Source organism: Piliocolobus tephrosceles, chromosome 1 (genome assembly GCF_002776525.5).
Source record: "Piliocolobus tephrosceles isolate RC106 chromosome 1, ASM277652v3, whole genome shotgun sequence".
Classification (NCBI taxonomy): domain Eukaryota; kingdom Metazoa; phylum Chordata; class Mammalia; order Primates; family Cercopithecidae; genus Piliocolobus; species Piliocolobus tephrosceles.
The window spans coordinates 82,197,671-82,209,613 of record NC_045434.1 but is presented as its reverse complement, the minus strand read 5'-3'; the positions used below and the strand labels follow the sequence as shown (position 1 = coordinate 82,209,613).

General features: G+C 57.2%; 1 protein-coding gene and 2 pseudogenes across 1 annotated transcript in view; 2 read left to right on the top strand and 1 right to left on the bottom strand.

Moving 5' to 3' along the window:
* DNAH14 (dynein axonemal heavy chain 14) overlaps positions 1-11,943 on the bottom strand; it is a 628,991-nt gene that overhangs the window by 110,438 nt on the left and 506,610 nt on the right. The window lies entirely within an intron of this gene.
* LOC111537174 lies at positions 2,026-2,144 on the top strand (annotated as a pseudogene).
* Positions 6,810-6,928, top strand: LOC111537163 (annotated as a pseudogene).

The following is an 11,943-nucleotide window of genomic DNA, read 5'->3' as shown; positions in this document are numbered from 1 at the left end:
TCTCACTCTGTCACCCAGGCTGGAGTGCAGTGGCCCGATCTCGGCTCACCGCAAACTCTGCCTCCCGGTTTCAAGCCATTCTCCTGCCTCAGCCTCCGGAGCAGCTGGGACTACAGGCGCCCACCACCACGCCCAGCTCATGTTTTGTAGTTTTAGTAGAGACAGGGTTGCACCCTGTTAGCCAGGCTGGTCTGGATCTCCTGATCTCGTGATCCACCTGCCTCGCCCTTCAAAAGTGCTGGGATTACAGTTGTGATCCACCACAGCTGGCCTGCTGTAGGCTTTTATGGCTTCCCCCCCTCTCCCTTCCCCCTACTGTTGAAATGCTTCCCAGCCTCCTCTGACTCTGCTCCCCATTTATTGCCCCCCTACAGCCCCGCCACAGCAGGGGACCTCCTCCTGGGGGTCCGCCACCAAAGCACCACCTGGCAGGAGCATCCCACCGCTTCTGCCTCACCGCAGCGCAGCCAGGAGCCTGGCTCCAGGTCGGGAGGGCAGCGGGCCGGACCCAAAAGGTGCAGGCGCGGGTTCCCTGCTGTTCGCGGTGCCTTCCCACTCTCTGAACACACAGGCGATTCAATCCACTCATCAGGCCCCGCGGCAACCTTCCAAACACAGGGTAGGGGCGGGCAGGGACAGCGGGTGCCACACACGCCAGCCAAGACCTCCAATCCAGAACTCAGGGGCTGCTTTATCCAGGGAAAGGACATTGCTTCGCCTGCCACCAGGAAAACAGTCCCTGTGCACCCGGATTTAGATTGCCACCAACTTCGTGTAAACTCCAGTCCCGAGGACATGCTAGAGACCCAGGCCTTGGGCCCCGTGGGCACTCTTGGTGTCACGGCTCCCGCCAAACGGGCGGGCGCACTCTGCAAATCAAGGGGCCCACCGCACAGCACCAAGAGCACAGGGAGGTGCCAACAAAGGAAGGAGCCTACTAAACCCACCTCCAAAGCAAGCAATCAATCCAAGACAAAACCTGTCTCAGCGCTCCGTTGCTCCTGTCGCATGGATGGCCTGACCACCCTGTTCTGGACCAGCCCAAGCCCCCTCCACCCTATCCCGGCCTGATCAAAAAGGCCCTGCCTACCGGAGCAGGATGCTCCCTTTCCAAGGCTCTATGGCTCTCTCTGTCTAGCTCCCTCCTCCTCTCTCTTCTGAGTTTGCCCCTGCACTTCGTGATACTTCTGTCGCCTTCCCTCTGTCTCTCTCTCTCTCTCTTTCCCTGTCCCTCTCTCTTTCTCTGCCTGTCTGTCTGTCTCTTTGACTGTCCCCCTCCCCTGTCTCTCTCGATGGCTTCTCTCTCCCTCCCTCGGTTTCAATCTCTCCATCCATCTCTTCCTTGCTCTCCTTCAAGCCGTTTGTGTGTGTGTGCATGTGTGTGTGTACGCGCACATGTGTACGCGCGTGTGTGTAGGTTCCTGCCCGCGAGCGCCCGGGTGTGTCTGTGTGTGGGCCTGTGGATTTGCTCCTGATGGTGGTGGGGTGTGTCTGGGTTTCTCTCAGTCCCTCTCCCCGGAGATCAGTCTGCTGGCTCCAGTGCCAGCCCAGGGCAAACCAGGGCCATCCCCCATTCCCCAAACCCCCACGCCCTCTTGCCCACAGGCCGGGACTTGGTCAGGACAAGCAACCGTGGTAGGGGCGTTCTGAGAAAAAGGCCACGCTTGGCTGGGCTGGCTGTTCTCCCTTGACCAGCCCTGACGGCTCTGAGTGGGTGGGGCAAGAGGGGGCTCAGCAGAAGCTCCTGAGCCGCCATGGATCTAAAAGAATACCTCCTAGACAGGGCAGAGGACCAGACAAGGTCCCAGGATCGTGGGCCCTGGGCCCTGATGCCTCGGAGCACTCGTTGTTTGGAGCAGTTCCAATGTGGTGGAAGCTCGGGAGCTTGGGAGCCGGGGGAAGGCCATGGGCGTGAGGCTCGAGGGTCCGGATCCGAAGCCGGTGGCCCCGGTCTGGCGGTGCCGGTTGGAAGCCGGTGGGCATGGCTGGGCCGGACTCTTGGGGCAGCCAGTTGCCTCTGCTGCCATCTGCAGCCATACCACCCTACACACGCGTGATCTTGCCTGATCTCAGAAGCTATGCAGGGTCGGGCCTGGTTAGTATCTGGATGGGAGACTGCTTGGGAATACTGGGTGCTGTAGGGTTTTTGCTTTCTTTCTGGTCTTTCTTTCTTTTCTACCTTCCTTTCTTCCCTTCTCTTCCTTTTCTTTTTCTTTCTCTCTTTTCCTTCTTTCTCTCTCTCTCTCTTTCTCTTTCTTTCTGTCTGTCTGTCTTCCAGATGGAGTCTTGCTCTGTCACCCAGGCTAGACTGCATTGGCCTGATCTCAGCTCACTGCAAGAACTCCGCCTCCTGGGTTCACATCATTCTCCTGCCTCTGTCTCCCGAGCAGCTGGAACTACAAGTGCCCGCCACCACGTCCAGCTCATGTTTTGTAGTTTTAGTAGAGATGGGGTTTCACCATGTTAGCCAGGCTGGTCTGGATCTCCTGATCTCGTGATCCACCCGCCTTGGCCTCCCAAAGTGCTGGGATTACATGCTTGATCCACCGCGCCTGGCCTGCTGTAGGCTTTTGTGGCTTACCCCCGCCACCCTTTCCCCTACTGTCACCATGCTTCCCAACCTCCCCTGACTCTGCTCCCCCTTTATCGCCCGCCTACACCACCACAGCAGCGGGAGACCTCCTCCTGGGGGTCTGCCAACAAAACGCCACAGGGCAGCAGCCTCCCACTGCTTCCGCCTCGCAGCCGCCCCACCAGGAACCCAGCTCCAGCCCGGTAGGGCAGGGGGCCGGACCCCAAAAGAGTAGGTGCGGGTTCCATGATATTCGTGGTGCCTTCCCTCTCCCGAACCCCCAGGTGATTCAATCCACTCATCGGGCACCCCCGAAACCTTCCAAACCAGAGGAAGGGCTGGTCAGGGGCATCGGATGCCACACACGCCAGCCAAGACCTCCTCTCCAGAAATGCAGGGGCTGCTTTATCTGGGGAAAGGACGTTGCTTTGCCAGCTACCAGGGAAACAGTCCCTTTGCACCCGGATTCCCATTGCCACCAACATGGTCCTGCAGTCCCCAGGACACACCAGAGAACCAGGCCTCATTCCCCTGGGGCATGCCTGGTACCACGGCTCTGGCCAAATGGGCGGGCTCCCTCAGCAAATCAAGGGGCCCACTGCACTGCACCAAGAGCACAGGGAGGTGCCAACAAAGGAAGGAGACTATGAAACCCACCTCCAAAACAAGTAATTAATCCAAGACAAAACCCATCTCAGCACTCCGTTGCTCCTCTGACATGGACATCCTGGCCACCCTATTCTGGCCCAGCCCAAGCCCCCTTCACCCTATCCTGGCCTGCTCAAAAGGGCCCTGCCTACTGGAGCAGGGCGCTCCCTCTCCAAGGCTCTATCGCTCTGGCTCCCTAGCTCCCTCCCCTTCTCTCTTCTGTGTTTGCCCCTGCACCTCGAGCTACTTCTGTCGTCTTCCCTCTGTCTCTCTGTCTCTCTCTGTCCCTCTCTCTTTCTCTGAATCTGTCTGTCTCTTTCCCTCTCCCCCTCCCCTGTCTCTCTCATTCGCTGTCTCTCTCCCTCCCTCCGTTTCAGTCTTTCCATCCATCTCTTCCTTACTCTCCTTCAAGCCGTTTGTGTGTGCGTGCACGTGTGTGTGTATGTGTGTATGAATGTGTCTGTGTGAGTGCGGGCACGTGCGCATGTGGGGTCCTGCGCCCCAGCGCTCAGGTTTGTTTGTGTGTGGGGCTGTGGATTCTCTCCTGGTGGTGGTGGGGTGTGACTGGGTATCTCTCAGCAACACTCTTGGGAGATCAGGCTGCCAGCTCTAGTGCCAGTCCGGGGCCAAGCAGGGCCATCCCCCAACCCCCAACCCCCCACACCCTCTTGCCCACCCACCAGGTCTTTGTCGGGACAAGTGACCATGGTGGGGGCGTTATGAGAAAAAGACCACGTGCGGCTGGGCCGGCTGTTCGCCCTTGGCCAGCCCTGACGGCTCTGTGTGGGTGGGGCAAGAGGGGGTCTCGCAGGAGCTCCTGAGCGGCCAGGGATCCAAAAGAATACCTCTGAGACAGGGCGGAGGACCGGACATGGTCCCAGGATCGTGGGCCCTGGGCCCTGAGGCCTCGGAGTACTCCCTGTTCCGAGCAGACCCGACATGGTGGAAGCTCTGGACCTCGGGAGCCTGGGGAAGGCCGCGGGTGCGGCTCCGGGGTCCGGATCAGAGCCCGGCAGCCCTGGGCTGGCGGTGCCGGCTGGAAGCTGTGGGCATGGCTGGGCCAGACTCTAGGGGCAGCAAGGCACCTCTGCCAGTGCTTATGGCCATACCAAAATGAACGTCCCCGATCTCCTCTAATCTTGGAAGTTAAGCCGGATAGGGCCTGGTTAGTACTTGGATGGGAGACTGCCTGGGAATACTGGGAGCTGTAGGATTTTTTGCTTTCTTGTCTTTCTTTCTTTTCTACTGTCCTTTCGTCCCTTCTCTCTCTCTCTCTTGTTTTTTTGTTTCTTTCTTTCTTTCTCTCCTTTCCTTTCCTTCCTTCCTTCCTTTCTTTCCTTTTTTCTTTTCTTTCTTTCTCTCTCCCTCTTTCTTTCTCTTGTTCTCTTTATTTTTCACTCTCTCTTTCTTCTTTCTCTCCTTCTTTTCTTTCATTATTTCTCTTTCTTTCCTTCTTTCTTTTTCTTTCTTTCTCTCTCTCTTTCTTTCTTCCTTTCTTTCTTTTCTCTCTCTCTCTCTCTCTCTCTCTCTATTTCCAGACGGAGTCTTGCTCTGTCACCTAGACTGGAGTGCAGTGACGCGATCTCTGCTCACTGTAAGCTCCACCTCCCGGGTTCAACACCGTTCTCCTGTCTCAGCCTTGCCAGCAACCGTGTCTACAGGCACCCGCCACCACGCCCAGTTCACTTTTTTGTAGTTTTAGTAGAGATGGGGTTTCACTGTGTTATCCAGGCTGGTCTGGATCTCCTGACCTCGTGATCCACCTGCCTCGGCCTCCTAAAGTGCTGGGATTACAGGTGTGATCCACCCCGCCCGGCCTGCTGTAGGCTTTTGTGGCTTCCCGCCTCCATCCTTTCCCCCTATTGTCGCCATTCTTCCCAACCTCCCCTGACTCTGCTCCCACTTTATCGCCCACCTACACACCCCCACAGCTGGGGACCTCCTCCTGGGGCTCCGCCACCAAACCACCACCGGGCAGCAGCATCCCACTGCTTCCGCCTCACCGCTGCCCCACCAGGAGTCCGGCTCCAGCCCTGGAGGGCAGGGGAATGGACCCCAAAGGCGCAGGCACGTGTTGCCTGCCATTCATGGTGCCTTCCCGCTCCCAGAACACCCAGGCGATTCAATCCACTCATTGGACGCCACCCACGGCAACTTTCCAAACTTGGGGAAGGGGCAGGCAGGGGCAGCAGGTGCCACACATGCCAACCAAGACCTCTGCTCCAGAGTTCAGGGGCTGCTTTATCCGGGGGAAGGACATTGCTTCTCCAGCCACAAGGAAAACAGTCCCTGTGCACCCGGATTCCCATTGCCACCAACTTCGTGTAAACTCCAGTCCCAAGGACACACCAGAGACCCAGGCCTGGGGCGACGTGGGCACGCCCGGTGCCACGGCTCCCACAAAATGGTCGGGCGCACTCTGCAAGTCAAGGAACACATCGCACCACACCAAGAGCACAGGGAGGTGCCAACAAAGGAAGGAGCCTACGAAACCCACCTCCAAAACAAGCAATTAATCTAAGACAACACCCGTGTCAGCCTTCCCTTGCTCCTCTCACATGGACAGCCAGACCACCCTGTTCTGGCCCAGCGCAAGCCCCCTCCACCCTATCCCGGCCTGATCAAAAGGGCCCTGCCTACCGGAGCAGGGCGCTCCCTCTCCGAGTCTCTATTGCTCTCACTCTCTGGCACCCTCCCCCTCTCACTTCTGGGTTTGCCCCTGCAACTCAGGCTACTTCTGTCACCTTCCCTCTGTCTCTCTGTCTCTCTCTCTTTCTCTGTCCCTCTCTCTTTCTCTGCCTCTCTGTCTTTTTCCTTCTCTCCCTCCCCTGTCTCTCTCCATGGCTGTCTCTCTCCCTCCCTCGGTTTCAATCTCTCCATCCATCTCTTCCTTCCTCTCCTTTAAACCATTTGTGTGTGCATGCATATGTGTGTGTGTGTGTGTCTGTATGTGTGTCTGTGTGCGTGCGCTCACGCATGTATGGGTTCCCGTGTGCGAGCGCCCGGGTGTGTCTGTGTGGCTGTGGATTTGCTCCTGGTGGTGGTGGGGTGTGTCTGGTTTTCTCTCAGCTCCTCTCGCTGGAGATCAGGCTGCCGGCTCTAGTGCCAGCCCTGGGCAAAGCAGGGCCATCCCCCAACCCCCAAACCCCCACGCCCTCTTGACCACGGGCCGGGTTTTGCTCGGGACAATCTACCATGGTGGGGGCGTTGTGAGAAAAAGCCCACCCGCCGCTGGGCCGGCTGTTCACCCTTGGCCAGCCCTGACGGCTCTGGGTGGATAGGGCAAGAGTGGGGCCTCGTAGGAGCTCCTGAGCGGTCAGGGATCCAAAAGAATACCTGTGTGACAGGGTGGAGGACTGGATGTGGTCCCAGGATCGTGGTCCCTGGGCCCTGATGACTCGGAGTGCTCCCTGTTCTGAGCGGGCCCAACGTGGTGGAAGCTCGGGAGCTCGGGAACTGGGGGAAGGCTGCGGGCGAGCAGCTCCAGGGTCTGGATCCGAGCCCAGCGAGCCCAGGCCGGTGGTGCTGGCTGGAAGCCGGTGGGCATGGCTGGGCTGGGCTCTTGGGGCAGCCAGGCGCCTTTGTTGCCATCTACTGCCACACCACCCTGAACCCGCCCGATGTCGTCTGATCTCGGAAGCTAAGCAGGGGCAGGCCTGCTTAGTGCTTGGATGGGAGACCGCCTGGGAATATGGGGTGCTGTAGGTTTCTGGCTTTGTTTCTATTCTACCTTCGTTTGTTCCTTTCTCTCTCTCTCTCTTTCTGTCTTTCTTTCTTTCTTTCTTTTCTCTCTCTCTTTCTTTCTTCTTTCTTTAATTCTTTCTTTTCTTTATTTCTCTTCCTTCCTTCCTTTCTTTATTTTGGCTCACTTCAAGCTTTGCCTCCCGGGTACATGCCATTGCCTGCCTCAGCCTCCTGAGCAGCTGGGACTACAGGCTCCCGCCACCACGCCCGGATCACGTTTTGTAGTTTTAGTAGACACGGGGTTGCACCGTGTTAGTCAGACTTGTCTGGATACCCTGACCTCATGATCCACCTGCCTTGGCCTCCGAAAGTGCTGGGATTACAGGCGTGATCCACCGGTCCTGGCCTGTTGTAGGCTTTTGTGGCTTCCCGCCTCCTGCCCTTCCCCCTACAGTCACCATGCTTCCCAACCTACCCTGACTCTGCTCCCCCTTTATCGCCCACCTACACCCCTGCCGCATCCAGGGACCTCCTCCTGGGGGTCCGCCACCAAAGCACCACCAGGCAGCTGCATCCCACAGCTTCTGCTTTGCCACTGCATCGCCAGGATCCCGGCTCCAGCCAGCGAGAGCAGGGGGCCGGACCCCAAAGGCACAGGTGCTGGTTCCCTGCCTTTCCCGGTGCCTTCCCGCTCCCGGAACGCCAAGGCGATTCACTCCACTCATTGGGTGCCACCGGAACCTTCCAAACCGGGAGAAGGGGTGGGCAGGGGCAGCAGGTGCCACACATGCCAGCCAACACCTCTGCTCCAGTATGCAGGGGCTGCTTTATCTGGGGGAAGGACATTGCATCGCCAGTCACCAGGAAAACAGTCCTTGTGAACCCGGATTCCCATTGACACCAACTTCGTGTAAACTCCAGTTCCGAGACACGCCAAAGACCCAGGCCTTGGCCCTGTGGGCACACCTCGTTCCATGGCTCCCACCAAACAGGCGGGTGCACTCTGCAAATCAAGGGGCCCACCACACAGCAGAAAGGTGCCAGTAATGGAAAGAGCCTATGAAACCCACCTCCAAAGCAAGCAATTAATCCAAGACAAAACCCATCTCAGAGCTCTGTTGCTCCTCTGGCATGGACGGCCTGGCCACCCTGTTCTGGACCAGCCCAAGCCCCCTCCACCCTATCCTGGCCTGCTCAAAAGGGCCCTGCCTACTGAAGCAGGGTGCTCCCTCTCCAAGGCTCCTGCTCTCTAGCTACCTCCCACTCTCTCTTCTGGGTTTTCCCTTGCACCTCGAGCTCCTTCTGTCGCCTTCCCTCTGTCTCTCTGTCTCTCTCTCTCTTTCTCTGTCCCTCTCTCTTTCTCTGCCTCTCTGTCTGTCTCTTTACCTCTCCCCCTCCGCTGTCTATCTCAATGGCTGTCTCTCTCCCTCCCTCGGTTTCAATCTCTCCATCCATCTCTTCCTTGCCCTACTTCAAGCCGTTTGTGTGTGCGTGCATGTGTCTGTGTGTGTGTGTGTGTGTGTCTGTGTGTGTGCCTCAGCCCCTCTCTCTGGGGATCAGACTGCAGGCTCTACTGCCAGCCCGGGGCAAAGCAGGGACATCCCCCAACTCCCAACCCCCCATGCCCTCTTGCCCACTGGCAGGATCTTGGTCAGGACAAGCTACCATGGTGGGGGCGTTGTGAGAAAAAGACCACGTGTGGCTGGGCAGGCTGTTCGCCCTTGGCCAGCCCTGAATGCTCTGGGTGGGTTGGGCAAGAGGTGGCCTCTCAGGAGCTACTGAGCGGCCAGGAATCCGAAAGAATACCTCTGCGACAGTGGGGAGGACTGGACAGCGTCCCAAGATCGTGGGCCCTGTTGCCTCGGAGCACTCCCTGTTCCGAGCGGGTCCGACGTTGTGGAAACTTGGGAGTTCTGGAGCCGGGGGATGACCGTGGGTGAGTGCCTCGGGGGTCCCGATCCGAGGCCAGTGGCCCCGGGCTGGTGGTGCTGGCTGGAAGCCGGTGAACATGGCAGGACCGGGCTGTTGTGGCAGCCAGGCACCTCTGCCGGGGTCTACGGCCATACCACCCTGAATGCGGCCGATCTCGTCTGATCTCGGAAGCAGAGTCGGGCCTGTTTAGTACTTGGATGGGAGACTGCCTGGGAATACCGTCAACTGTGGGCTTTTTTGCTTTCTTTCTTGCCTTTCTTTCTTTTCCAACATCCTTTCTTCCCTTCTCTCTCTCCTCTTTTTTGCTTTCTTTCTTCTTTCTTTCCATCTTTCTTTCTTTTCTTTCTTTCTTTCTTTCTTTCTTTCTTTCTTTCTTTCTTTCTTTCTTTCTTTCTTTCTTTCTCTTTCTTTCTTTCTTTCTCTCTCTTTCTTTCTTTCCCTATGTTTTCTTTCTTCTTTCTTTCCTTCTTTCTTTCTCTGTCTTACTTTCTTTCCTTCTTTCTTTCTTTTCTTTCTCTTTCTTTCCCTCTTTCTTTCTTTCCTTATTTCTTTTCTTTCTCTCTCTTCGTTTATTCCTTCCTTTCTTTCTCTTTCTGTCTTTCTTTCCTTCTTTTCTTTCTTTCTTTCTCTCACTCCTTCCTTTTCTTTCTTTTCTTTTCTTCTTTCTTTCTTTTTCTTCCAGACCCACTCTCGCTCTGTCACTCAAGCTGGAGTGCAGCTGAGTGATCTTGGCTCACTGCAAGTTCCGCCTCCCGGGTTCATGCCATTCTCATGCCTCAGCCTTCTGAGCAACTGGGACTATAGGAACCTGCCAGCACACCCGGCTCATGTTTTGTAGTTTTAGTAGAGACGGGATTTCACCATGTTAGCCAGGCTGGTCTGGATCTCCTGACCTTGTGGTCCACCCGCCTTGGCCTCCCAAAGTGCTGGGATTACAGGCATGATCCACCGTGCCCAGCCTGCTGTAGGGTTTTGTGGCTTCCCCCTTCCCTCCCTTTCCCCTACTGTCACCATGCTTCCCAACCTCCCCTGATTCTGCTCCCCTTTTATCACCCACCTTCACCCCTGTCACAGCCTGAGACCTCCTTCAGGGTTTCTGCCACCAAAGCACCACCGGGCTGCAGCACCACACCGCTTCTGCCTCCCTGACACCCCGCCAGGAGCCTGCGTCCATCCCGGGGGGCAGGGCTGGAGGCCGGACACCAAAGGCGCAGGCACAGGTTCCTGGAGCCTTCTGGCTCCAGGAACTGGCGATGGATTCAATCCACTCATCAGGAGCCTTCGCAACCTTCCAAACCGGGGGAAGGGGCGGGCAGGGTCACCGGGTGCCACACACGCCAGCCAAGACCTCCACTCCAGAACACAAGGGGCTGCTTTATCCGAGGGAAGGACATTGTTTCGCCAGCCACCAGGAAAGCGGTCCCTGTGCACCCGGATTCCGATTGCCACCAACTTCGTGTAAACAAAGTCCCGAGGACATGCCAGAGACCCAGGCCTCGGGCCCCATGGGCACCTCCTGTGCCACGGCCCCCGCCAAACAGGCGGGCACACTCTGCAAATCAAGGGGACCACCGCACCACAGAGAGAGCACAGGAGGGTGTCAGCAAAGGAAGGAGCCCCTGAAACCGACCTCCAAAGGAAGCAGTTAATCCAGGACAAAACCTGTCTCAGCTCTCCGTTGCTCCTCTCGCATGGATGGCCTGGCCACCCTGTTCTGGACCACCCCAAGCCCCCTCCACCCTATCCCTGCCTGCTCAAAAGGGCCCTGGCCAATGGAGCATGGCACTGCCTCTCCAAGGCTCTATCGCTCTCGCTCTCCAGCTTCCTCCCCTTCTCTCTTCTGTGTTTGCCCCTGCACCTCGTGCTACGTCTGTCGCCTTCCCCCTGTCTCTCTGTCTCTCTCTCTTTCCCTGTCCCTTTCTCTTTCTCTGCCTCTCTGTCTGTCTCTTTCCCTCTCCCCCTCCGCTCTCTCTCGATGGCTGTCTCTCTCCCTCCCTCGGTTTCAATCTCTCCATCCATCTCTTCCTTTCTCTCCCTCAAGACGTTTGTGTGTGTGTGCATGTGTGTGTGTGTTTGTGTGTGTGTGTCTGTGTGTGTGCATGCACACGTGTGTGAGTTCCCACATGCGAGCACCCGGGGGTGTCTGTGTGTGGGGCTGTGGATTTGCTCCTGGTGGTGATGGGGTGTGTCTGGGTTTCTCTCAGCCCTTCTTGCCGGGTATCAGGCTTCCGGCTCTAGTGCCAGCATGGGGCCAAGCAGGGCCATTCCCCAACCCCCAACCCCCCACGCGGTCTTGCCCACCGGCCAGGTCTTGTTGGGGAAGACCCACGGAGGTGGCGGCGTTGTGAGAAAAAGGCCAAGCGCCGCTGGGCCGCCTGTTTGCCCTTGGCCAGCCCTGATGGCTCTGGCTGGGTGGGGCAAGAGGGGGCCTAGCAGGAGCTCCTGAGCTGCCAAGGATCCAAAATAATATGACCGCGACAGGGCGGAGGACCAGACAGGGTCCCAGGATGGTGGGCCCTGGGCCCTGATGCCTTTGAGCACTCCCTGTTCTGAGTGGGTCTGACGTGGCGGAAACTTGGGAGCTCCGGAGCCAGGGGAAGACCGCGGGCGAGTGGCTCGGGGGTCCGGATCCAAGGCCGGAGACCCCAGACTGGCTGTGCCGCTTGGAAGCCGGTGGGCATGGCAGGGACCGGCTCTTGGGGCAGCCAGGCACCTTTGCCAGCGTCTATTGCCATACTATCCTGAACGCGCCCGATCTCGTCCATCTCGGAAGCTAATCAGAGTGGGGCCTGGTTAGTACTTGGATGGGAGACTACCTGGGAATATTGCATGCTGTGGGCTTTTTTGCTTTCCTTCCTGCCTTTCTTTCTTTTCCACCGTACTTTCTTCCCTTCTCTCTCTCTCCTTTTTGCTTTCTTTCTTTCTTTTTTCCTTCTTTCTTTCTTTCCATCTTTTTCTTTTTTTCTTTCTCTCTCTTTCCCTCTTTGTTTTCTTACTTTCTTCTTTCCTTCTTTCTTCTCTTTCTTTCTTTCTTTCCTTGTTTCTTTTCTTTTCTTTCTTTCTTTCTTTCTTTCTTTCTTTCTTTCTTTCTTTCTTTCTTTCTTTCT